This window comes from Phasianus colchicus, chromosome 1 (assembly GCF_987193195.1).
Source record: "Phasianus colchicus chromosome 1, bPhaCol1.hap1.1, whole genome shotgun sequence".
Taxonomy (NCBI): domain Eukaryota; kingdom Metazoa; phylum Chordata; class Aves; order Galliformes; family Phasianidae; genus Phasianus; species Phasianus colchicus.
In genome coordinates this window covers 54,783,508-54,809,733 of record NC_143436.1, presented here as the reverse complement: position 1 = coordinate 54,809,733, position 26,226 = coordinate 54,783,508, and the positions used below count along the sequence as shown (strand labels likewise).

Genomic DNA, 26,226 nt, shown 5'->3' with positions numbered 1-26,226 from the left:
AGTGAGTACTTATGGTAAACCTCCAGCGTAGCAGGTCCAGCTTTGGATACACCAGTAGCATAAACAGAAACAAAATGAAGAAAGCAGTGGGCTTCCAGGATGGCTAAGGAGCTGGAGGTTATGATCGTTCAAGGACAAGCTCAGGGATTGGCATTTGTTTAACTTGGGGAAAAGAAGGCAGATGTGTGAGCTAATCATCCTTTATAGCCCAATATGGAAGGTCTTGATTAGCTGGAGCCAAGTTCTTTTAGGAGGTGCAAAGTGAAAGGACAAGAGGTACCAGTCATGAGTTATCGCAGAGGAAATTCTAACCAGATCTTAAGAAAAAAATTGCTTTCCGGAAGAGTGGCTCAGCACAGAAGATTTGTGGAGAGGCTGTGAACTCTCCATCCTCGGATATTTTCAAACCTTGCCTAGATGACATCCAGTGCGACCTCATCTAAATAGTAAGTTTGCCTGTTTGGAATAGAATCTTGGATGAGGTGACATCCGGAGATCTCTTCCAAACTAAGTTTTTTTGTTATTCTGTAAAGAATGGGGAAGGAGAACTGATTGCCAGCATTAGAATTAGAATGTGCTGGTGTGTAGCCTATGCGAAGATGCCAATGAATGAAAACTGTGATGAATCTGAAGGATACATTTTATTCTGGCAAGATCTTCCATGAAGTTTAGATGGCATGTCTCATAGCACTGAATTTGGGAAACAGTCTGTTTTAATTTTAATTGAAACGGATTCACGGTACAAGATTTTGTATGAATTTGTTTGGCTTCAGGAAGGTAATTCTTCACTTTCATAATACTGTAATACCCTAGAAGATATATGGGGTTCTCTGTATGCAACAAGACAAGTAGAATGTAGTTCTAAATGCAAGACTCACCCATACCATTCTTAAGAGTGCTTTGTCAATGCAACATTCTTGAAATAAGGATCAATTCTCATTCTCCTACGTTGGTTTCTTCCTGGTGCTTCCTTTGTTGTTGTTTTTTGTTGGTGTTGTTGGCTGAGTATATATATACTAAAACAAAATAAAGGACTTATCCTTCAAACTATTGGCACTGCAAGGGACTGGCACAACTTCCTGTGATTCTTTGAGGCCAGTCTGTTGGTATGGTATTTTGTTTATTTTACTTACTATTAGGAATTGTTTTCTTCATCTCTCTCAAATCTTATGACTGCTGTGGCATAGCAGAACCAAAAAAAGCATTTAGAAGGTGTCTTTTTAATTACATACAGTATTACGCTGATTAAAGATTCCAAATATGATAAAGTCGTAATAATAACAGCAAACAGTAAAGTCTATTATCCAGTCTATTAAGTTCAAGTAAGCCACTAAACAAACTAGAAAAGCCTGCAGATAATAGGATCTTAGAAGATACAGTTAATAGAACCTTTGCAAAATCACTGTACCCATTTCTCCAACTGTGCTAGGATCAAACTTCTTCTAAAAACCTGCAGGGGTGGATACTCCCCAGTTCTTCTGGCAAGCAGTTCAATTGCCTGACTACCCTTTCATGAGAAAGTCTTTCCCAAGGACACCATCTGATTTTTTTTTTTTTTCTGCAGTTTAAGCCTGCTACATCCTGAGTATCTTTGGAATTGAAGAACAGGTTAAACTCACCTGCCATACTGTAGTCTTCCACATAGATTAAGACTTCTAGCATGCTGTATTTCTTTTTGCCACCACCTTCCTGCAGTTCTTGTTCCTTCAAATGCCATATATTTAAACAAATTCCTTTTATTGTTTTCCTGTACATGCTGCAATTTGTCTGCAACTTTATTTAAGTGTAGTGTCAAGCTGGGAAGTGGATCTCACTTGGGATCCTTCCAATACTTAGCAGAGTAGAAGGATTTCCTGTTCCTTGAATCAGAATCTCGTGGGTTTTTTTAGATTTTTTGCTATTCCTTGGAAATGATTTTTAAAATTCTTATTTTGACAACTGAACACACATCCATTTGTTTTCTCCTAAAGAAAAAGCACATTTCTATTGAACTGCCAAAACTTCACATGGAAGCAAGTTGAACAGCCATACTCAGCAAAGTCTTTGGAAATTTTAACATCATATATGATGTACTTGAGATTTGGCCCTGAGTAGACATTAGTTCTTGATATAATTGATGAGTTCTGTTATCTGTTATTAACTGTAGTACATAGCAGTTTGCAGGTCCATGGCTAACCTTTTGCCTGATTACTCAAGAAGAAATTGAAGTAGAATGCGATTATGTAGCTCACAATAGCATGCAAGTCTTGGAAGAAATGCCTTCCTTCTAGGAAAATTAGAATAGATCTGTTTGAGAGTCAGTCTTTTCTGCTATGCAAGAAAAATCCTAGCCTTGAACATATAGGCTCTCCCTTGCAGTGAAGCTTGAATTTCCCTAACTGAGTAGTCCATTACTTTGATCGTGTTCCATGTGTACAAGACAATCCAACCAATCTGTTACTTGCGACTTAAACCTTGAGTGTTATAAATAAATGCAGTGCAACTGCTGGCTAAGGGACAAATCACAACATTAAGACGATTAAGAGAAAGCAGAGCGTCAGTCCAACTACAATAAAGCTAATATCATTCAGTCCACTGTAATTTAAAACAGCTGTCAGCTAGTCCTGGCTTGTGATACAACAGGCCAAATTCTTGGACACTGAGTTATTCTTAGAAGTATGCATACAGGCATTGGCAAGTCATGCTGCAAATTGCCTGTTGCCAGCACCCTGTCAGTTCTATATGCCAACAGATATAAAAGCTATTGTTCTAGTTCATGAAAAATAACTTCAAGTTTTTAATTTCAAATTACTCAAAGGCTGGGGGGAAATGGGAGCCAGTGCATTTTAAACTGAATCTCACGCAGATGACAAATAATTTGACAAATTCGATTCACTCAAACGCTAATGGAGGTCCCGTTCATTCATTGTAATGAGCGGTGTGTGACCCAGGCTGGTCACCTCAAATGAGGGATGGGAAGAAAGGGAGAAGGACTGTGTGCCTCACAATGAAGAATAACATCGCTGCAAAATAAGTAGGCATCATACCTTCCATAATAGTTAGAATACATATTATTTTGAGTCTGATATGTTGAAATGTACACTCTCACCTACTTCATCTACACTTTCTTCCAAAGATCCATGCAGCTACCAGCATGTCCTGTGTAATATCACTTAGGAAAGTGAAAACATAAATGGAATTTTCAATAAAAATATTGTTTGATAAGAAATGGAATTATTTCTACATACATCACGCTTTCAGCATCACTGTCCTAGCTAAGATTTGTATTAGGGGTCGAACACATCTTTCCTTTCTCTTGTTCATGGAAATGCCTGATTCACAGCATCATCCTTTCTCCTTGTTTTCGTTCTTCTCTATGACTCCTTAAGTGGATGCTCGTACTTTCACAGTTCTGTGAGCAGTATTCATGATTTGGGAAATAGGGATGGTAGGAAACATGTATCATCGCAATATTCACAGGATGTATTGATGAAGTAATGCTGCACACAGGAATATTGCAATTTTGATTATGTTTTCATGTAAAGTGGAATAGAAAACTGGTGGCATTTAAAAAATAATAAATGCTATTGCACTTTGAGAGATATCCAGATTCTTTCTTATGTTATACAAATTCTAAAATGGCTAAACCTTCAATAGGTGGAGGAACATAACTTTGTTTTTAGGTGTGAGATAGAATGAAGCTCAGTTCTGTCAAGGACGTAACACATCACATTTCTATGTGCATGTATGGGCTCCTGGGAAAATATGGGGTTAGAAACAGCGGGGTGTTGAAATTTAGGCACCTCCATGGGTGACTGATCTGTGGTTTTGGGGTTGCAGTCCTCCTTTGTCCTTCAGTCTAAATTCCACTGAGTTGTAATACCATTCTAATGCCAAAGTAAATAAGAAATGGATTACAAACAGTCCTCATTGATCTGAAAGATTTTTTTCTACACTGGTTTCTAATTATTTTATGGTCTGATGGCTTTGATGGTTTCTTTTCTCAGTACCAATGAAAAACTTATCTTTTGTTGTAATCTGTTTCTATCACTGTTTTAGTTTGAGGATTAGACTTGAACAAAAATCCTTCATTTGCTGAATTTCATCTGGTCTCTCTTATGATGCAAAAGCTTCAGACAGCAGCCATTATAAGTACCTGCAAAAGTCATAAGCAGGTTTATAAGGTGTCAGGCTTAGAAAAAGAATAATCTTGTTGCTAGCTCAGAAGACAGTCACAAATCAATCACATGTTGTTTGCTTATGGGGTGCCACTGAAGGCTTTCAGACTAATTGGAGTCTAATGTATCAAACGTGAAAGGAGATTATTTTCAAATGCAAAGAATTATTAAGGCTAAATTCTGGATACAGAGCCCATGACTGAATGAGATCTCTTTGGAGGTGGAAAAAATGATAGAAATAGTTGAACTGTTTCTGTTTTGTAATAGTACTTACAATTAGTAAATGGCCATTTGCACTGCTGCACGAGGGAGTGTTTCTGCTTCACAAGTGTGTGAAGTAAGGCTCACAACATGAGGTATTGCTCCCATACGGCAGATGGAAGAAGCTGGGTGTAGAGAAGTGAAGTGCTCCCACAGGAAGCCTTTGGCAGAACCAAATGAAAAGAGTCCTGATTCATGGTCTGTGCAACAGTTGCTTGATTACATTTTCCTTTTCTTCTTGCCTTGTTTGCTGGTGAATCATGATTGTGGGTGACCCCAATTTTATACTGCAGATGGTAACATTTAAATCTCATGAAAGTTTTCATCTAATGAACTTTTTTCTATTTTTCTTTCTTTCTTTCTTTTTCTTTTTCTTTTTTTTTTTTCTTTCTTTCTTTTTTTTTTTTTTTCCCAGCTGCAAAATAAGACACTTCCCTGCATAATATCATGAATCTGGTCCACTGGTTTTATATTCTGCACTTGGCTAAATGAATAAGCCATTCTGAGAAATTTTATCAATTTTTTCCTGATTTTTTGGTCGTGTTTCTTTCTGCTTTTCCTTTCTTTCTCTCCATCTTTCATAAGGAAACAACTATGGTTGTGTTGTGCCCTGCCCAGCTTATAAGCTGTGAGTACCACAGTAGTATCAGGGTTGATTCGGTCTAGATAGAAAACATGAAGCTCGGCTCACTTCCCAGTTGGAGAGTCATGGGCATAATCTCATACTGTTGATGCTTTCTATATACTGTGAACACCACAGGCCACTTCATGTTCCTGCTATTGAAATCCTTTGGTTTTCTTTGATAAAAAAGAAGTCTTTCTACATACTTTCTAAAAACTATGAACTCATTGCAAAGAGAAAACAAATGGATGGGACAGGACATTTCTTAATAGCTTAGTTGAAAAGAATTTTCCCTCAAAAAAAAACCCAACTTTTTTTGTAAGGGAAAACTGTAAGCCTGATTGCAATATAAGCACAGCATGAAGCAATTAATGAAGGTGGTTAATACTGGTACCATTTAAACAAGGTGCTATTTTGTCCTTACAAGCCTTATTGGGAATGGATAAGCATAAACTCTGGTTTGCTGGCTTCCTGAAAAGCAAATGGACAGCTTTAACAGCTGAACAAGAGTTGTGTGGATGAGGAAGGTAACAGAGGAGATGGGCCACTTTGAAATTACCAGTAAGCAGGTAACATTTAAAAAAGTAACCATTATTTATCTACCTTCGTGAGGCCTCATCTGGATTACTGTGTCCAAACCTGGGGTCCCCATCACAAGAAAGTCATTGAACTGTTGGAACAGGTCCAGAGGAGGGCCATGAAAATGATCAAAGGACTGGAGCATATCTCCTATAAATACAGGCTGAGGGAGATGGGTTTGTTCAGCCTGGAGAACGAAAGGCTCTGGAGAGATCTCACTGTGCCTTCCAGTGCTTAAACGAAGTTTATAAACAGGAGGGAGATAGAATTTTACATGATCTCATAGGATGGAAAAAGGGGAGCAGTTTTAAACTAAAAGAGGGGATATTTAGATTAGATATCAGGAAGAAATTCTTTACTCAGAGGGCGGTGAGGCGCTGGTACAACTGCCCAGAGACACTACGGATGCCTCATCCCTGGAGGCTTCGAGGCCAGGTTGGATGGGGCCCTGGGCAACCTGAGCTGGTGGGTGGCAGCCCTGCCCATGGCAGGAGGTTGGAACTGGATGGGCTTTAAGGTCCTTTCCAACCCAAGCATTTTATGATTCTATGATTGATCTCCTAATTTTCATTTATGAGTTTGTAACCTGATGAACAAAATAGCAGAAATCTGCCCTTACTGTGTCAAAATGCTCCTTCTGAATGTAGGTGATGAAAAATACTTTGGGGAAAGAGGTTTTGTGAGGAGACCTATGGTCTACAGACACAGTCTTTGTGGAACAGCATTTCTGTGCATGCATCTCACGGGCAAGAGAAAGAGAATGTGAATCACCCCTCCTCCATGCCTGTGGAGAAAAGCATTTTAATTGCAACATGCATGATTCAGATTAGACACCAGAAAAAATTCTTTAAAGGCCAAGAGACCATGACATGAGAGTAGGTCACCCAGGGATGTTGTGGAATTGTGTCTGGAGGATTTTTGAGCAGTTAGACAAGCAGCTGCCAGAAGTGATGGTAAGCATAGCAGATCCTGCCCTGGGGCAGAGCGATGGGCTAACTGACCTCTCAAGGTCTTTTCCAGCCCACGTGGCCGTGATTGAGGGAAAGGTCCAATTACTTATGATGGGAGCAATGGAGTGAGTTGACAGCAGAGGAAATTCATGATGAATGGCACCTTATCTAGTTCTCTTATTGTTTTCTCTGCTTGCAGGCTATTCAGTATGGTGTGACTATACATTTGATTGCAGTGCTTGACTATATTTCTCTTTACGTAATTAAAGAGAAGAACACACCTTTTTTAACTTTTAGACTTTTTCAGTAATTTTTAAAAACATTTCACTTTCTACATTAAACATTTTCTCTTGCAGCTGATTAATTTTGAAACTGTATTCTTAAAGTCTGTTACTGGGGGTCTGCAGAGATCTATGTATCTATAGCAGCTGATGAGCATCACTGAAAACTTCAATAGCTTTTCAAATCCAAATAATAACCAACACAATTGCTTTAAAAGCATTTGGTTTATTTCTCTGATGTTGTTAGTAAACTAGAAAAAGGCATCCAAAAACAGGCTTTGCTCTACAATACTTCTTAAAACATCTCTGAAATGCAGTGTGCTTGAGAAAGAGAAATCTCTTTCTTAAAAGAAATATTTTTCCAGTATTTGCAAGATGTCATAAACTGTTTTATGCATAGAGAAAAATGGAACATCTGTGCCATTCATATTTATTTTCCCAACATAGCCTACCAGAAAATAAAAGAGAAGGGGGAGGATTTATTTTGCAATTTCTCCACAGCTGTTTGTGTGAATGTCCAAGGCTGCCAAAAAAGAAACTAAAAGAAACAATCAAATAACTTCCAAGATTTAAACAAAAGGGAGAAAAATAATTTAGAAAGGAGAACCCAGCATTTATTTTCTAACATTTCATGTCATTTATCAGAGCGGCTACACACGTCAGCTTGGCTGTCTGTAGTGCTTTCTGATGCGGTGTGGAAAGCAATTCTGAGGAAGGTCTCCAAAGAGTAGGTTAGATGACCCCAGACCTGCACATTCATTTTCTAATGTTCCCACATAAAAGGCTATTGTCAGCTTAGTTCTCCACATGCTCCCCTCCCCTCGCCCTCACACCTGTGATAACTCTATTATAAGGTTGCAGCCCCCCTTGAAGATTGCTCATCCCTTTTGATGTTAACTGAAAAGAATCACTGAATTATTCAGCAGTGAGATCATCATGGCAGATCTCGTATTGCGCTTGGCAATTATTGTATGCTGTCCCTGGGAAAGTCCTGCTTGCACAATGGCCTAATTCCATCCTGATGGCTCTTACACCCATTTTCGTGCTGTCTTGCTAAGGCTCCAAAGAAGTAAAGCTCCTGCTCTATAGCAAGTGTGGCCTCCAGTCTCTTAGTCTGGAGCTGAAGGAAGATGCTATGACTTCTCACTGACCCATGAGTAGATGAAAAGCTGGCTCTTGTGGATCCCAACCCCAAGCCTCTGTTAGCTGGAAGGAATGCATTTCTTGGCACCAGCTCTGTATGGTTGATAGACAGTGCCCTCACAGTGGGACCATGAATACACATTTGAATGGCTTCAGAAGACAAAGAACAGATGTTGGATCTGTGTAACAAACCATGCCTCAAAAGGCACACTTTTAACACATCTGTAACTTTGCATCTATTTTCTCTCAAGGTGAGGGTAACAGCAGCATCTAAATGGCATAGGGAGTGGCTATTAGCTCAGTGTCAAACTTTATAGAACTATCTAAACTCTCTTGTCAATGCTTCATAAGATAAATTTTTGCATCCAATAGCATGATGACTTTCTTGAAGTCTAAAATGGGTAGCTTTTGTAGAATGAATCACAGTGTACTCATATTAAGAAAAAAAAAAGAAATGAACATGTCTTGAGAAAGAAAAGAGTGCTTCCTCAGAGGCAAGCCAAGAAGGATAGTGTAAATAGTCTGTTAAAAATACACAGCCAAGGTAGTAAGAAGTAGCAGCAGAAGAATCCCACTTAGCCCAGGTTTATGGAAGTTGTCAGGAGCAGAGAATGAGACTGAAAACTGAGAAGCCAAAGTGAGAGTGAGAAACTAGTTCTGCTGTGACTGAAGAAAAGAGCTGAGGTGACATCAGTGACTTAAAAAAAATAATGGGCAGGAGGGGATAAAGTGAGGTAACAGGAGTTATTTTAAATTACTCAGAAATTGCAGGAATTAGTGGAAATGTGGAGACCAGATGCAGCTGTACAGCAAAGTAACACTCATAAAAATGACTTCTTGGTGTGCTAAGGCACCATTCAGTACTCCTGCTGGCAAGGAGAGCATAGATTCAGGTCTCTTCCCCAGGTAGGTCTCTTCCTGAACTGGCCTGCTTGGCTGTATTTTATTAGAAAATACTACATTTCTAAGGCTGACATCTTGAGGGTGAGACTTTATAAACTGGGCTTCTTACAGCACTTCTTCCAGGGCCACAAGGGAGGCCTAAAGCTGAATGCAAAATTTAGGCTAAGGATTGCATTGTGTTGGTTCCAGTGAAGATTTTCTGTTACAAACAGGATTTTAAGATGTATTGGTAGTTCAGGGATAGACAGTGATACACAAGCTAGCAGGCAGGGTTCATAAACACAATGCATCACTGCTGCCTGCGGAGATGCTCTAGGCTCGAGGCTGCCCAGGGGGAGGCAGCATCATCTGTGGGGTGGCCAAGTGTCCTACATATGGGGGCAAAGAAGGGGGATGAGCAGTACTGTTTTCTGTCCTCATGTCATGCTGATCTGGGCAAGAGATGGAGCACACCCAAAGTGGTGGCATTTGCACCATCAGATGCTGCAATCCAAGAGCTAAAGAAGGTGGCAGGCTCCAAGCTTCTGCTTGTCTCTCAGTCAGTTCTTTTGAGTCTACAATGCTGAGGACTTAGGGCAAAGTCATGGCACAGCCATAGCTTCAGCTGTCCCAGCCCCTTTGCTCTCTTGTTCTTAGGAAGTCTTAGGTTATAAGCCATGACAGCTGATGTCCTTAGAGGGCCACTGGTTCTTTGCCTTTTTGCATGTTTCCAAGGTTCTATCCTTTCAGCTGGCATGCAGTGTGTATGTAGCTATGTGGGTTTGTGAAGAGGCCCACTGGCTCCAGACATGCTCTGAGTGGGGAGAGAGGAGGGCATACCTGCCCCTGGGTGTTCCATAGCTGTGCCCAAATAAACCCAGCCCTAAGCATTGCCTCCGCCTGGCTGCCCAGCAGTCCACACCAGAGGACGTGGAGGACAGCCATTCAGAGAATACAGACTTGGTACAGCAGCTGCCTGAACTAGCAGCCTGCTGCTCTGGTGGTGTGGCAGAGGCTGATGTAGAGGGGCATCACCGTAGGGTACACTGTTTTCCTGCCAGATGCAATTTGCCTGGGCTGCACTGAAGCTTGAGGTCAGGCCAGCGCCCACAGGTATGTGTTTAGACCCTTTTCATGGGGCTGCAGTCAAATTGTAGAGATAGCATCTGTATTTCTCATACTGTGACAAAACTTGGCTTCATGTCCCTACTATAAGAAGACTGAGAGGAATACCAAGCTGGTTCTGATGTAAATGCAGCTGAACTCGCAATATACGTTGACTGAAGTTCTGTGACTAAGTGCAGAAAGCATCTGATAGGAGTGGAAAACACCAGCAATGCAAAGAATAGACAGTCTTGATCACAAAGGGACTCAGGGCTGCAAGTGCTAGGGCAAACCACACCGGTGTGCCAAAAGCATCATTAGAAATTTATTCACAGAAGAGGGTGTTTTGCACCTGTGTTATCTGAACTCGAACCCTGCTGGGGCTGGTCAGCAGTCATCGGGTCACCTGCATGGGCTGGTGGGGCTGGGTGACTGACCAAGCTGGGCTGCCTGCTGCTAGACTTTCAAAGTCCACCTCGTTTCTCTGAGGGCATCTTGAACATAAATCCAGAGAGAGGTTTAATGCTGTCATCCAGACGGCAAGCTGTTTTTCTTTCAGAAATGATTGCCATGAGGAAAGGGGAGATTAGGCCCTGCCAGCCAGCCCTCCAAGTGGCTCTGACACAAAAATGTCGTTATCGGTGCTTTTAACCAGGCTAATTGATCACTTGTTAACAGTGGCCCTGACCAGCGAGGTCTGGGAGGGGCAAACTTGTTAAAATGATGACTGCTGATTGATTTTTTAAATTTGGGGTAGATAAAGCCAATTTGCCCGTGACACAGAGCTTAACATTGCATTGTTTTGAGAAGTGCTGCGGGATTATTGGTGACCTCCAGGGGTCAGAGCCAGTGGTTTTTCCATGTCATCTGACAGGGAGAGACCTCATTAACAGAGACCAGGCAGCTTCTGCGAGGATGGTAAATTAATGATGATACAGAGGAAAGAGTGCTATCTGCAAAATGCATGCTGTCATTTCCTTTGGTCTGTGGCATTTCCTTTTCCATCTCCTTCACAATGTTCTTTAGCTTGCAGCAGAAGTGGCCTGCCATGGTCTGTGTCCCACATGCATGCAAAACAGGTAATGGGATGTGCAAAGGAGTTTTCCAAGGTTGGGTGTGCACTTTTGTGCTATCTCCATGAAATCTAAGGAAGATTGACAGCTGATGGATCGTAAGAGGTTGCTGTATTTTCTTTTGCTCCTCTCCCCTTGCCACTTCTAATTATCTGAGTTGTCAAGTCTGGGATCCTTCAGTCTGACAAAAGTGACGCTGGGAATGGAGAGGCTGAACAACTTGCTTACATGCAGCTCTTCAGGTGTAATCAAAGATTGGCTTTGCTGTATCTTTTACATGAGATTGTTTGACTCAAAACAGTGGTCATTTCAGCTGAAAGCAGTAGCGAGAAAACAAATAAAAAATAAGAGTTGTAAACAGACCTAAGTTCCTCCTCTTGACTCCTGGGTCATCTCACCAGCCTCCAGGTACCGTGGGCTGTTTACATTAGTCTTACAGAAATGAAGGCAGGAGCTTGCAATTCCCTACCATTGCATTCCATCAGTGTTTGGCCGTGTCTTTAACCTCTGCTCCTCAGGACAGAGAGCGCACTTAACAGCACTAGCAGCTGGCTGATACTATTGTGCATGTGCCAAAAAGCGTATGAAAAATACACTGAAAGTTTGCTGGGATTACATTTGGGTCACAGAGATGAGGAAGGTAGAGGCAATACGAAAAATGGTGCTGGAGCAGGAGATGCGGACAGGAAGTGAGATGCAGAAGGAAAAAGGATACAGAAGAAACCAGGCTTGGGTGGACCAGAAACAGGCCTGGGGCCTTGTTCTCTGCTGCAAGCTTGTCCACTAAAGAAGAGCTTATGAAAGTCTCTCCTCCTTAGTGGCAAAGAACAGTGTAATCTTGTCCGCCTACTTCCCTGTTGAAGACTTACCTGGAAGTCAGAGTGATTCCACCTCAGAGTGTAACAGGGTTATCTGTACCATCCCTGTAGTGCCTTGGCTGGAACTCACCAGTATGTCTGCTTTTTCAGATAGTTGTTTTAAAAGTGCACACCAGAAATACATTAGAAGAATGCCATCATTGTCAAGCTGTGGTCTCACAAATTAGGAAATAACAACACTACCAATCTGCAGCTTGAATGCACACTGTGGGGAGGCGTTCTGGTGCCTGTCTTCACCTATAGTATCATAGATACATAGGCATCCCTTTCTGTATTGTTAAAAATACCCTTGATTGTTAATTCAAGGCCACGGCCTGGAAAACAAAACCCCTCCCAAAATATAACTGCTTTAAATCTAATGCCATTTGTGTGGTGCTGAAGGATGCACAAACAATAGTAATCCACAGAATAAATAAATGCACTCTTATGTTCCAGGCTGATCACATGTATAATGTCTCACATTGGTACACAAACAGTTCTGCTTGCAAACACAGGCTCCCTTTTCCATTGGGGAATTTCACACCAGAGCTCTGCAAGACTGAGTCCTTGTAATGTTCTTTCTGGACAAGGACAGGCAACTGTACAGTTGCTAATACACTTGGACAGTTTTGTTAAGGATATATATTTATGCCACAGTCTGTGGAAAAATTATCTGTGAGACTTCTACACACATTGTGGAATATAACAGTGAATTGGGAACCAGATTATATTCATGTACCATGACCCACTTGAATCTATTCTGTGTGCCTGATCCCAATAAAAACTGTATGCTCCTGTCAGATATAATAACAGCTCCTTTTTCCCTCCTTCTCTGAAAGGTCAAATCCAGATTGCTAAAATGTGAAGATAGTAGTGCAGGGGGGAGTGCTGTCACTCTTCTGAGATCTTGAAATGGCCTGCCATGAGTCAAGTGCCATTACTCCGAGTGAGGTGAGCCTTAGCCAGTGATCACCCACTCAAGCAAGTAGGCTGACTGACATATGACTGACAAATCTAGACTTAAGTGTCAAATGCCTGGTGCATACACATTTGTCAAACCTTTAAAAAGACAACAAAAGCAAAAGTGTTTAATAATATAAGCATGCTAGTAAAGATAGATAAAAGATGAAACCTTATGTTGAAACTGCAGGGTGTTTCAAGTTGTAATGACAGTCTCCTTGCTATTTAATTGGAAACAATTTTTTTAGTTCAGCATCTTAGACACAAATATGGGCCAAAAATAGAAATGTAGCTAATCGTAGATACCAGGAGACATGTTCATTAATGTACCATTGAAACACGCAGATGGTAACTACAGCACACTTGCTTTGGTGAATATATATATGTTCATTATACCCTATTAGGTGATTTCTTGGCTTGGATTTGTGAAAAGTGCAGATATTTGAACTCTTTTTGAAAACTCTTAAATCAGAAAGTGCTGTATTGTACTTACCTAGATTCAAGTTTAACGTGCTCTCCTCAGGCCCATCATCATGTTTTCCAAGAGAGGTTCTTTCTTCCAAAGTCACGTACATAATCTTTTGTTTAGCATGTCCAAACACTTGAGCCTCATGACGCTTTTTACATTTTTGGAAAGGCTATTTACAGCTCACCAAACAGAACAAATCTCTCTCTATCTGAAAGCTAATATGTACAGCCATTTATTTTCTGAGGGAAACATCCTCAATCAGCAAAATGATGAATGAACAGCAAAACACCTTCTCTTTTTCTCATATGCACCTAAAGATGAACTGCATGTTTCCTCCTCCTGAGAGTTTCAGGTGGAACTTTCATAACCGATTTGGCCAATTTTGACCTATTTTGTGATGTTTCTTGTTCCTTACTTAAGGCAAGGAAAGGGAGCACGTCGAGCCCTTCCAACACCCTTTCATATGGGGCCTCATGCTCAGCTATTCCAGCTCTGCTGCCTCTGGGCTGCTCCCATGGTAGGCCAGGTGGACAAGTGGCCCTCAGAGTTTCATAAATTCTGAACGTCAGAGTAGGTGAAGGGAGAAATAGGGAGTGAGAGTGGTAATGTTCAGTTAACTCTGGTGAAGTGACATGTGAAGAACATGAATGAGAGCTTTTCAGCTCCGAAGGAAGTTAAAAGTGCTATTTCTCAGGTGAAAAACATGCTGGTGCAGTAGTACAGAATTTCCCATACTTATGAAACCTCACCAAATTCTTCCTGATTTTGGATGCTTTAGATAGGCTTGCACTGCTCTTGTCCATCTGGGCATGGCTGTATGTTTCTCCAGCAAAACAGCTTCTACATTGCAGCCTGTCCTCCAAACCTACAACTCCAGACAAGCCCACTAAAAGAGAAGAGGACTTGTGGCTACTTGCATGTTACAAAGCTGCAAAAATAAGCATCTTCCCCTACCCTGATGACAGGACCTGAACTCAGCGACATTTGTATGGGGCAAATAACCCCATGGAGTCCATCTGACTTACTCCAGACTTCTACTGACAGTCACCAAGATTGACATCTCCTTCTTAGCTGATAATCTGTTGTGCTTTGCCTTATGTATCAATTTAGTTATCTGTGAACACAACTGACAAGAGCACTCAAAGGGACTGTTTAGCAAACTGATAGTATATCTCAGAGGAAGCATTTGCAAAATGTCAGTATCCCAGTAGAGATCCTGGAATAAACAGTTCCAGTAAAGCAAATATATTCCCCTCGACAGCAAACAATGGATATATGGCTGGTCTAGGTTTTTCTCATTAGCCTCCTGAAATGTCAGACCTGATACCACATTGAATTCTGGGGTTTGTTCTTTTGGTGCTTGAGCCAGAGACATGGGAGTATTGCAAGGGTAAAATGCTAGTTTGGAAAAGCCAGAAGAATAGAGAATCCTTGCTCAGCATCTGTCCCACCAAATATCTGTGTGTATTTGAAATGATCCCACCCGATGGCACAAAATAAGTAAGTTGTAATTTGACTGTCTCAAGAAGGAGGAAAGGAAAAGTCTGCTACTAATATGAGGCAGACAGATAACAGTCCTCTGCATTTCCTAGGTGAGACTGAAGGGGCCAGTCTATTGCTCATTCAAAGCTGACAAGAGCTAAATTATCTCGCTCATAAAGAAGAAAGTAAACCAGGTATCTTTGTATAAAAACACACACACACAAAATAAGCCAACCAACCAACCAACCAACCAAAAAAAAAAAAAAAAAAAAAAAGCAAACAACACAACTGCCTACCTCATTTAGCTGTCAAAGGCTTTTACGGTCATCCTTGAGCATGAACCACGAGAGCCTGTCCGTGCCTATCAGTTGGTTAGTCACAGGAAACTGGGTGCATTTTAGAGATTCCATTGTCCTTTCATTCCCGTGTTTATTTGTCTTCCTCCACAGTGCCCTGAAAGTGATGGATAGTTTGTTGACTTCTGAACCCAAAGATAACTTTTTGAGTCGTGTCTCATGTTGGAAGAGAAGCATGTAAAGGGGAACAGGAAAGATTTCAAAGATTTTGTGCAGCAGAGGATGGCAGCAAGCCATTAATTATGTGCAAAGGAATAATAACAGATAGGCTTTTTATTTTATTTTTTTTGCAAGGTGAGCTATTGAGTGAAGTGAATAGCTGCTGCAGAATGACTGCAGCCCACGTAACCAACTAGGATTTTACAGTCTTTGTATGAAGATATTTAAAAAGATTAGCACAGCTTTGGTAGGATACATTGGTATGCTGGGATAACAAGGCCCTTTGGAAAGCTTTGGAAACTTCTTCCCCACCCCCCATCAAATTACCTCCAAGTTTTTATTTATTATTACTTAGAGAGCGCATTAAGTGCACAGTGTGCATTGTAACAAAGTCATGGCCCCTGCCCTGAAGATTTTACAAGTCTGAGGTCTCGATCTAATACCCACTTAAATCTGTGGGAGTCTTTGCCCCGACTTCGGTGTGGGTTGGATCAGATCCTTATACAGCATTTCATGAGACTTAGCAACAGTTCTTATTACACTCTAGCATGCTCAGCTAGTTCACTGCAAATTCATGGCTGAACAGTTCCCTGCAATAGTCCCACTAAATGCAATGACAACATTTCCTCCTTGGAGCACTTACTAACCTGGGCAACTGCAGGCACAGGGAGTGGGAAATCAGAAGATGAAAGGGTGGAGGTGAGCGTGCTGGTTGCTAGTGGATTTTTACCACCAGGAGAAGCATGCACCCATGACAGTACATTAGGCTAAAATTCCTTACCCTTCCTTTCTGCCTGAGTGTGAGCTGAGCAGTGGGGAAATCTCAGAGGGCACAATCACCCCGCCTTCAGCCCCAGCCACCTTCCATAAGAAAGCTGCCTGTGCAGTCTTTACCCTAGCTTTACTGTGGTTTACTGGGGGGAATTTACAACTCCTTTTCAGTTATCTCCATACCAGATCTGCAAGGACTGCGCTTGTCACAGACATTTGTGCATGCTTGCTCAGAAAGACTGTTTTTGTATGGTTTAGCTTTAATACAAATGCTTTAGGCCTCAGTGCAGCAAAGTAATTAAGTATATGCTTGACTTTAAGTCCATGAATGATCGCTGAATCTGCCTCTTTGTACTTAGAACAAAACCCGTTAAAAAAAGGAATAGCTTGAATGCCAGCAGCCCAGCTGTTCTCGAACAACCCTCTAATAACAAATCCGAGAGCATTTGCATTGGTAGAAACAAAAGTTGGATAAGGAGGCTGATTCACTGTCTGGCTTCTAGAGACATTTTATAAATAGCTGCTAGAAAAACACAGGAGGTTTTTTTATTATTATTATTAGTTGATAAAACATGTTGACAGAGTCCTTTTCAGGATTGTAACTTGGGGGCAGCATGTCTTTTTTGGACAGCAGACACATGGCAAACAGTTTATTTGCTGAAGAAAGCCAGATGCTCTGTGTCCTTGGCAGGCGATTTGTAAGATTAAGGGAAATCAAGCTAGCGACTGGAGTGTGGTAAATAAGGAAAATAAATAAATAAAACAGTTGCGCTGCCCGCAAGAAACTCTTCTTTCCTTTTTGAAAGGACAGCTGGTTTTCAGCTACTTCGCTTCACAGTGCGCGGCTGATGAGGGGAGAGAAGGCCACCTGAGGGGATGAGTGCTTCTTGTTTGTCAGCCACTGCCTTCTAGCCTGCTGCTTCGGTGTGAACAAACTCCAGTGCCTCTGTGGAGTCTTACAGCACATCACGTGGAAGATTTATGGGCATGGCATTGAGCAGCTGATGTGTGAGATTCGCATGAAGGACTGGCAGTGTACATGGCAGGCATCCTCCATCAAGCAGCAGCCCAGCCTGACTTTGAAGCCGTTGTTCTGGCAGATCTCTGATAAATAATAACATGGAGATCAAGGGCCAGATAACAGGAAATACAGTGCATCTCCTCCATGTGGGGCTTGATCCATAGCTGACGCAGATCAGAATCATGCCATTGGAAAAAGAGAATTTGTGTAGACTCAGACCAGCTGAACACCAGAGCTACCAATAAAATAAAGTAGTTCTGTGAATAAACAGAATACTAGTGGAGGAAAAAGTAGAGAGGATAAAGTTTGTGTTGTTTATCCTTTATGCAGCTGGCTTTTCTTAATTTTTCTTTAGCAGATGTTTGTGCTCTCACAGCTTTGAGATCAAGATATACCGCTTTCAAGCTGGATCAGGGAGGGGGCAGGAATGCTGCAAAATGTTCCCTGTGCCATTAGAGTTCGTCAACCAATGATCTAGAGAACCTGTGTAATAGATTTTTGAATGTCTTCTGATCCTTCTGAATTGTACACGCTCTCACTCTTGTCATGCCTCTGGGTATAACACTACCTTTTCTTTGATCAGACTTCCTTCTCAAGGGAAATACTGACACTACTTCAAATACCATTAGCGTAATTCCTCTGTCACCCATGGCAAGGCAAAGGTGGAGAGAGATATTTCCCCACTTGTATTCTCTCTAGTAGAGGCTGTAGAGATTACAGTGTCTGAGCATCTTCCAGCAGCACACTGCCATGACAGTATCTATTCCATAGTGTCATTCTTTTACCTTCATTCTTCTAAGAGGCTTGTGGGTGCAGTGAAAGCATTGTGAAGTGAGAGGACTTGAGATAAAAGGCAAACTATCCTGTATCATGAGAGCTATGCTCTCATTCATGCCAGGCTTATTTCCCTTTACATTAGCACTAAGGGACAGTGCAGAGAAATGAATTACCTAAGTGTCATTACACTAGGGTAAACCAGAAATGAACTTGTGTCTTACTTGAATAACATGAAGGAGACCCTAGAGATTGTAAAAGTTCTTGATTTTAACAAAGACCCGTCCTTCCTGCCTTGCCAACTAAATCCAGTTGGGACAAAAAGGGAGAGGGAAAAATGTGAACGGTGCATTATGTGGTGAGCAGCAGAGTCAGATTGTGCTGCCTAAATCCTCCCAAAGGAGACGAATTTGGGGAAAAAAAAAAAAAGAAAAAGAAAAAAAAAAGGGTAGGGGAAAAGTTCTAGTATGAGTTATACCTCTTTCTTAGGAAGCTCAGGCCCCAGACAAGAGATTACATTTACAGTCCCTCTTTTTGCATGGATGGACACCCCTTTATACCTCTTCTAGTCTGGGGGTTGACATGTTTTCTAGTGACTGAGGGCTACAACAGTTGGTTAGGGCAAGGAACACTGACTGGGAATGCTTGAGAGAGATGAGCTGCTGGCTTAAGACCTTGGAAATATCTTGATTTTTATTTTTTTTAAAGGCCTATTTTTAATTACTGTAACATTCTATTAATATTCAAGAGAGATAAATTAGGACCATAATTCTATTTTGAGATTGTTTTTGTCTGAGTATTGGTTTGGACTGCAAACCAGCACTTTGGCAAACTCACACTTTCCTGCATTATGGGAGAACAGTCCTTGGCTGGACCAAGTGGGACTGGAGTTAGCACTGACTGGACATGCTCTGACTGGGCGCTTGGTGGGATTTTGGTGAAGCTGCAACCATTTTGTGTGAGGCTCAAGTGCTTTCAGTTGCTGGAATCTAAGGCTAGGGATTACATAGTCTCACATAAAAGAATACAAATAGTCAGATGTTGGGATTTTGAAAAGTGTTTAATGTGACACTTTGAAAAATGTGTGTATTTCATAATTTCCCTTGAATTGCCTAAGCCTAATCTGATGTGGGTCGTGTTTTCTTTAAACTGCCTCCCCACAAAACCATCCTCCATAACAGTGTACCAGACTATTTATTCCTGGGATGGCTTGCATCACCCTTGAAAGAATTTAATAATAGCACTTGGATGGTGTACTGTTATTTATGGAGGAAAAGGTCGTGTTTTGTGCCTACGCTGGCAGTGAGCGGCTGCAGCTTTTGGTAGCAGAGTATTGGATCACTGTGCTGCGAGCAGATAGGGGAGTGTGTCTGACAGCCAGCCCTGTTGCTGTCACCACTGCAGAGCTGGGGCATCCTGCTCCTCTCTTCAGGCTTTGTTATTTATATTGCTCTGTAAATAAAACTGCTGCCTTTTCCCTCTGATAAATGGTGAGGAAACCACTGCAAGTGAATATGAATGGGGGAGTTAAGTGGGAGTATCATACTGTTGATATTTACTGGTATCCTGCTCCGAAATGGAGAAATTGGTGGCTGGTTTTGTTTTTATTTCTGGAAAGTGGTCATTTTTTATCCCTAGTATTACTCCCTTCCCATCCAGCTCTTGTATTGTTTGCCAAGTTTTGCTTTCAGATGTTCTGGAAATGCCCTTACGGCAGCAGGAAAATTCAGCACTGCCAGCCATGCCTCACTCCCAGCTGCACGTTCTTCTACCCATCCCACTCAGCTGCATGCTCCCCTCACTTCTGCTTCATCTCTGCATCCCTCTAACTTTTTCTTATTTTGGTAAATATAAATAGCAAAATAGTGGTTTCATTTTCTTCTGGAGTGGACCTTTAAGCAGAACATAAGCCTTTTTATTTGAGTACTCCATGTATGCAAATTTATAGCATAGTATTTTGTATACAAACAACCTTATAGAAACAAACCATTTCTTTTCTCCTGATTATATATGTAAGTATTATTATTATTATTATTATTTTTAAGGAAATGAACAATCAAATTAAAGGGGATATTATGTAGATTCATCTTTAGAAAAAGTTCAAGCAGGAGGAAGAAATCAAATCTTAGTCTTAATCAAGAAAATAGTACAGTGTTCTAGAAGTGCTGTTGATGTCTGTTGTTTTGTGCTGTGAACAGGACAACAGATCTTTTGGGAAAAAAGAAAAAAAGCATTTCTAAGCCCAGGTTAAGTGCGGTAAATGGAGGAGACTAAAGGCTTTCTGCTTCATTCCCTATACTTCTGTCAGCCATGTTAGCGAAACACTACCACTGGTACCATTGGCAGATAAGAGTCTGCCAAACACATTCTCAGTTGCAATCACTTTTCTTTCCATTCTGGAATTGACTCTCATGATACTGGTGGCTCTTCAGTCCTAATGGCAGCAACCAATACATATTGTTGCTGGAGTAAGCGTGGCAGGTAATGAATACTGACAGGAAGCAAGTTTTTTTCAAATAACTTTACTAAGTAGACATGAACTTCTAGAGAGGGGATCGATCCTCTCAGTTATCGTCCGTGGGGATGGAAAAAAATATATATTTGGTCTTCAGTTTTTAACAGTTTCATGTATTTGTGTGTGTGTGTGTGGTCTAGACTCCTGTGCAGTTTAGTCATAGCCTAGCCCTGATTTTCCCATTGTTTTACATTTAAGTCATGCTTAGCACTTTCCAACCCTCTTGCCTTTCCCCAGTAATGTTTATAATTTACCAAGTAAAAGGGATAAAGGTTTTAGAGTAAGTTTCAATCTCTCCCTCACTGCTAAGCATCCTGATGGAGTACAGTCTTGCCATCACCTTATAAATCAACTGTTCCAGAGGGGAAAAGGGACTGTGAAGATAATTACTCTGAAAAACTTGAAATGATCTATGCCTGAAACAGCTGGGAAGACTGCTAATGTGTAATAGAAAGCTTTACACAAAAGAAGTGGTGATGGGTTATATATATATATATATACACACATCTCTCTCCTTCTCTTCTCAAATGCTTGCAGATGCTTGACAATGCAAAATGATGTCTTCGAGGTGTTGTGCATCCACACAGTCACTGACCATTGATAAGCCATCTGGGATGAGACAGAGCTTTAGAAACTTGAAGCAGAATAAATGTTCACCTTTGGTTCCTGCTGTTCCAGCTTTATAAAGTGACCCCCATCTAGCATACTGGCCCATAGTCCGTATGAAAACTGTGAGGCAAGGGGACCAAGTCTGCCTGCCTTGCTATTCCTATGCCCAGCACCATCCTCTGCCCCACCACTTTGCTTTGAACTTTGATCCTACCTTCTTTTTATTTTCTCAGCGATTGAGTTAAGGTCCAGGATTTAAGCTAGTTGGTTTAAATTCAAGCCATATGAGACAGAAGTGATTTTCTTGGACAGGAAAAATAATCTTGGGGAGTTTATAGGACTTACAATTGCTCTGTATTTTCATGGAGTATGAACACAATTTGTCTCTCTACTTCTCAATCTCAATGTCTTATTGGATCTTATTGGATTAACTTGTTGTTCTTGGAATTTCCATTTGCTGGCAGGGGCTCAGAGAGCCTTTTTTCACATTTGGTTAGCCTGGAGATTTCAGCTTTTCTTCTACAGTGTGAGATTGCTTACACAGGTGATCTCTGCTCATCATTTTCTGCTCTCTGTATTTGATTCAAATTCATATCTCTCTATCCATATTTCAGTCCTCCTTGGACTGGGGCTGACCTAAGCAGAAACCTAGGACAAAACAGTCATGGTTAGCCAGAAGATGGTATTAATGCTCCTACTGCTTGCTTACATGCAGTAGTTTCCCAAAGAACTGGGCAATGTTTTGTCAAATGTAGAAGTTGCCAAAATGAAGAATGGTGTGGTATGCACAGCTTTGAGTGCTTTATGGAGAATTATGTACCCAGGAGAAGCCTCTGAAAAACCCTTCTGGTCTCCAAGTGTCATGGGTAGATGTATCTGAGCAGCTTGCTATAAAACTCCAGACACCTAACGTTGCCACACTTTGAGTGAAACAGCAGCCTGATGCAGCATGGTTGCAGTGCAGTCCTTCCCCCCACCTGCACAACAGTGTCTGCGATTCTTCACACAGAAGTCAGACCCTTCTGAGACCCAGACATTCATACTCCTATCAAAATCTGAACAATGGTTTTATTCCATCAACGGTTTTAGGCTTTCAGCTTCTGCTGTGAATGAAAAATTCATCAGGCGAAGGCTAAAGAAGTCACACCTGTCAGCCTGACACACTGTTTATCTCCAAGATTTTACTTCAGAAAGTATAAACAGTAGAATATTTATTTTCCTTCCTGCCATCTATGAGGCCATTCAGCAATTTGAGTGTGCTCATGCACAGCTTTCATGGGCCAACCTTAATTGCACAGCAATGTGCCATAAAAACAAAGATTAGACATTATTATCTAGGAACCAATTTTACATTTTTCTCCTCTGACTTGAACTGTTTAAAATATAGGGCACTATCTCATTTTGGCTCTACATAAATATCTCAGTTGTCAAACTGCCCTTACTTAACCAGCCAACTTTTCTTGGTGGTTGAAAATCATAGTGTTTAATTGTGTCAACTGAGGTGAAAAATGTTATTGGTTCACCATCTGGCTGCACCATGTAGTTAAAAAAATTAACCAACACAGAATGTGGGATTTCAGGCCTGAAAAAATATTTTAACCATTACAAATGAGTATGATGCAAGGACAGAAGAAAGCAAATATACAAGTTATGTGTTTCTTTATCCAGGTGCATTCTTGATTTCTCCTAGATTCTTCCAACGAGCATGTAATAAACCGGGGTGTGATCGGAGCCCAAGGCATCAGTAAGAAGCTTCTGACAGATTTCAATGAGATTTTTATTAGTCTGTATCTGCAGTCTTGAAGATATTCAATAGCCATTGTAAACTACATGAGCAGAATTAACAAGTAAAAAGCAAGAAGGACTAACATGATATGCAGTTTTTCTGTCCCCAGTATTTACTGTAACTCTGATGACCTCCTCTATTTCACACCAAAGATGGAAGTAGCTCAGTAGGGAACTTCATAACAAACTGCTGTGTGCAGGAAGAAAAACCAACCTACCAGATATTAACTTTTAGCACCCATTGAATGCTCTTTGTGCTGGACAGAAGTGTTGGCATGCAGCGTAAGCCATCTGCTCCTAGCAATAGGTGGTTTATGGTATTTGAAATCCATTTTGTACAACTCTTCACCAATGAATAGTGCAACTGTGGCATTAGCTCTTAGCTAGGAATCTATCAGAGAGGAAGCTTGACGGTCTGGACAAGAGGGGAACACTTTGACCTGTATCAACTCTCATTTTCAGAGATTGCCTTCTGCACTGTGCACATATAATGCTATAGTGTTTTTAGCAAGAAAAATGTTAATGTGGATTTTTTTTTTCAATAATTGAGCTGCTTGAAATCCCTCTCCATAGCTCATCCTTTGTCCTATTTGGATGTAACCAGAGGTGCAGGCTATAGCAAATTTAAGATGAAAAGGGACGGTTAGTTCTATTAGCCTCTAATCCTGCATTGTGTAGGCTATTACATTCCACCCAGTGACCCACACTCAGAATCAAAATATTTACCTTGAAGAAAAGCATTTGCATCTCCAGGCAATAAGGATCTTTTATGCTGGAGGCAAATGGCAGGAAAGACTGAGATAAGTACAATTTGCATTATACTGGAAATGATAGGATGAAGTACGCACTCATCTTCACAGCTTCCTCTGATAAGGTGGGAACACTGCTGAATCCCTGGGAGGTTTTCAGATACGAACCAAGAGGGCAATTTTCTGCAGGCAAGGCCATGCTGGAGAGCTGTGATACAGTTCTTCGGCCAAGGAAGGTAATCTGAGAAACAGGCATTGACTCTGCTTGGATTGAATCACCTCAGCCAGTAGTGGTTATAGTTATACAGTTAAACAAGACTTTAACCTCTAGGACCCCTTACTGCGCATTACTCTTCTCCAAGAATGGAATCTGATTTGCTGTATGAAAAAGTTGCTCAATAAGGATTTTACTGTAATCTATCATCATGTTTTCCCCCATGGAATCTCAAGCATTAGGTACGATTAAAAAATCAGACACAAGGCTTTCCAGCAATTTTATAATACTTTCAGGACTGCTGTGTAGTAAAGGCTTTTGCTGCATCAGTGTTTCCTCTAAAGGCGATCTTCCACAGGGGAGATTTTCTTGGTAATACCCCATATCAGGTTGGTCAGTCTCCCACGTGCTTCAGGAGTTGCCACCTACATTTTTGTGAATGTGACAGTTCAGCAACATGTTCTATAATAAATAGTCTGTTGGACAGTTGCTCAGTAGGTGTTTCTAAACCCTACTTCTTTTCTGAAGAATATTTGGATTGGGAAGACATTGAGAAACAAGGTATGAGAGAATTGCTTCTGGCAAGATTGCTTGGATGCCCGGAGCTCACTTTGCCAAGATAAGTAGCCTCTGGTCTGTTCACAGACATCCTTTTAGTAGGGGCCAGCGAGACAACACAATGTGAAGAGTGTGAATTGCCATGAGCTTGGCAGTCTCTTTTTTCTGACCTTGTTTTTTCCATAGGGTTGACTCAAACCCTCCCCATTTTGCCCAAAAGCTGCAGGCACTGCCTTGATGACAACCTGGCAGTGGTGGCCTTTCTGTGCTTCTGTTCTCCTCTTCTTTCCAGTGAGCACCAAACAGCACTCTCACAATGCTCACAATTGCCTTCCCCTGAGTTATCAAGGAACTTATCCACGGGATGGGGCTGCCATAGGGGGCTGGCCAGCAGTGAGGGCTAGCTGTGGGTTGAGTGTACCCAGAGAAAGGCTAGCAGGGGCAGAGTTATTGTCCCAGCTTTCTTTTTTTTGTAAAAGAATGAGGCTTTTCTCTACATTCCCCCGACATCTCACTGGTAATTTCTTCTTAATTTCCTGTCTTACGTTGTCTAATACTGTTATGCCAGCCCAGTGGAATAGAAATTTTGTTTTCCAGTCCTAAGGCAAGGTTTGCTGTGAAATGAAAAGACACGGTCCAGCTTTAGTTTTAACATATTGTGCTAGTAACAATTCACTGAGCTCTGGCATTCTGCTTGGTCAAAGGGCATTTCCTCCCCTCCCTTCTTCCTCCTTCTCTCCCTCCCTACTAGTTTCTTATGAAAATAATAAAAATAGAGTGTTTGTTGACTGGGTGGAGAAATTGCATTCAGATCACATAATGTCTGAGGCCTGGCAAGACTTTGTGAATCTGTTCTGGTCTTTGCTAAGTGGATCAGGGTGCCCTCCAGTCTAGTAGCAAATATGTTAGGGAGGGAGAGGAAAGAAAAAAAAGAAAAAAAGAAGGAAAATAAAAGCTTGTAGTACTATTAATTAAAGAAACGGGTCAGTATGATTTGCAGCCCTTGACCCTTCTCCTTGTTATTTATTTATTTATTTAGAATATAAGAGATTCTGGTCCTCATCACGGTGGAAAAATAAAGTCTTTGTGGTTGGAATCACATTACACAGTACTCACTAAAACTGGCACTTCTACAGGTCTTTTATAATGTGATAAATGTGTCTGGGTGAGGATCTTAGTAGGGTCTAGTAAGTGTGCACATATCAACCCGTTCCCTACTCAAAGGGAGATTAATGTATCTGAGCACAGATGGACACTCAAGCCAAAAGATAGGAGCCTTAAAGGCACCAAATGCTCATCTCTCTCAGCTGACAGGACACTGACAACTTGCATCCTCCTAGTCTATCACTGAGAGGTCTCAAACTGTTTCAATTAACTGGGTCTCTCCTAAGGCTTTGTCCCTTGCATTAGTTTTGGAGTCAGTTTTGTGCTGATGTGCTGGACCTGCTTTCTCTGAGGCTTATTTCTCAAAGCACTCAGTTTCTTCACAAGTCTGATGGTGATGTCTGAGTTTGAAGCTTCTTCCCAGTTACGACATTTCCCTTGGGCTGCTATCAAAGACTACAGCAGCATGCGCCTTCCTGTTTTTTTATTTGTGTGTGTACGTGTGTTGTTCTACAACACACGAACAGGAATTTCCTTTCCCAAGTCTAGACATCAACCACTCACTATTTCTGTAGCTTGCAAACAGACTGTCTGCTGCCTTGGACACTTTAATTTTTCTCAGGGGAGCAGCGAATTCACACTGGGCTGATAGAAGAGGCCTTGTGCGATACCGCAGTGTATGGTCTGGTTTGTGCTCACGGTATTCTGACTGCACTAACACTCCATACAGAGCTCTCCTGGCACCTAATAGCTTGTTGTTTCTCTGCTTCCTGCTGCAGAGCCTGCCCTTG

General features: G+C 41.3%; 2 long non-coding RNA genes across 3 annotated transcripts in view; one reads left to right on the top strand and one right to left on the bottom strand.

Annotated features, from left to right (window-relative positions):
* The window catches only part of LOC149919612 (uncharacterized), a 79,724-nt gene that overhangs the window by 33,009 nt on the left and 20,489 nt on the right, over positions 1-26,226 (bottom strand). Inside the window, exon 2 of one of the 2 annotated variants that reach the window (XR_016468008.1) lies at positions 15,117-15,273. This is a non-coding gene — a long non-coding RNA (uncharacterized LOC149919612). Of the gene's footprint in view, positions 1-15,116; positions 15,660-26,226 lie in introns of those variants that run through there. The other variant, XR_016468011.1, reaches the window with a different exon arrangement.
* LOC149919613 (uncharacterized) overlaps positions 1-26,226 on the top strand; it is a 70,812-nt gene that overhangs the window by 29,688 nt on the left and 14,898 nt on the right. The window lies entirely within an intron of this gene.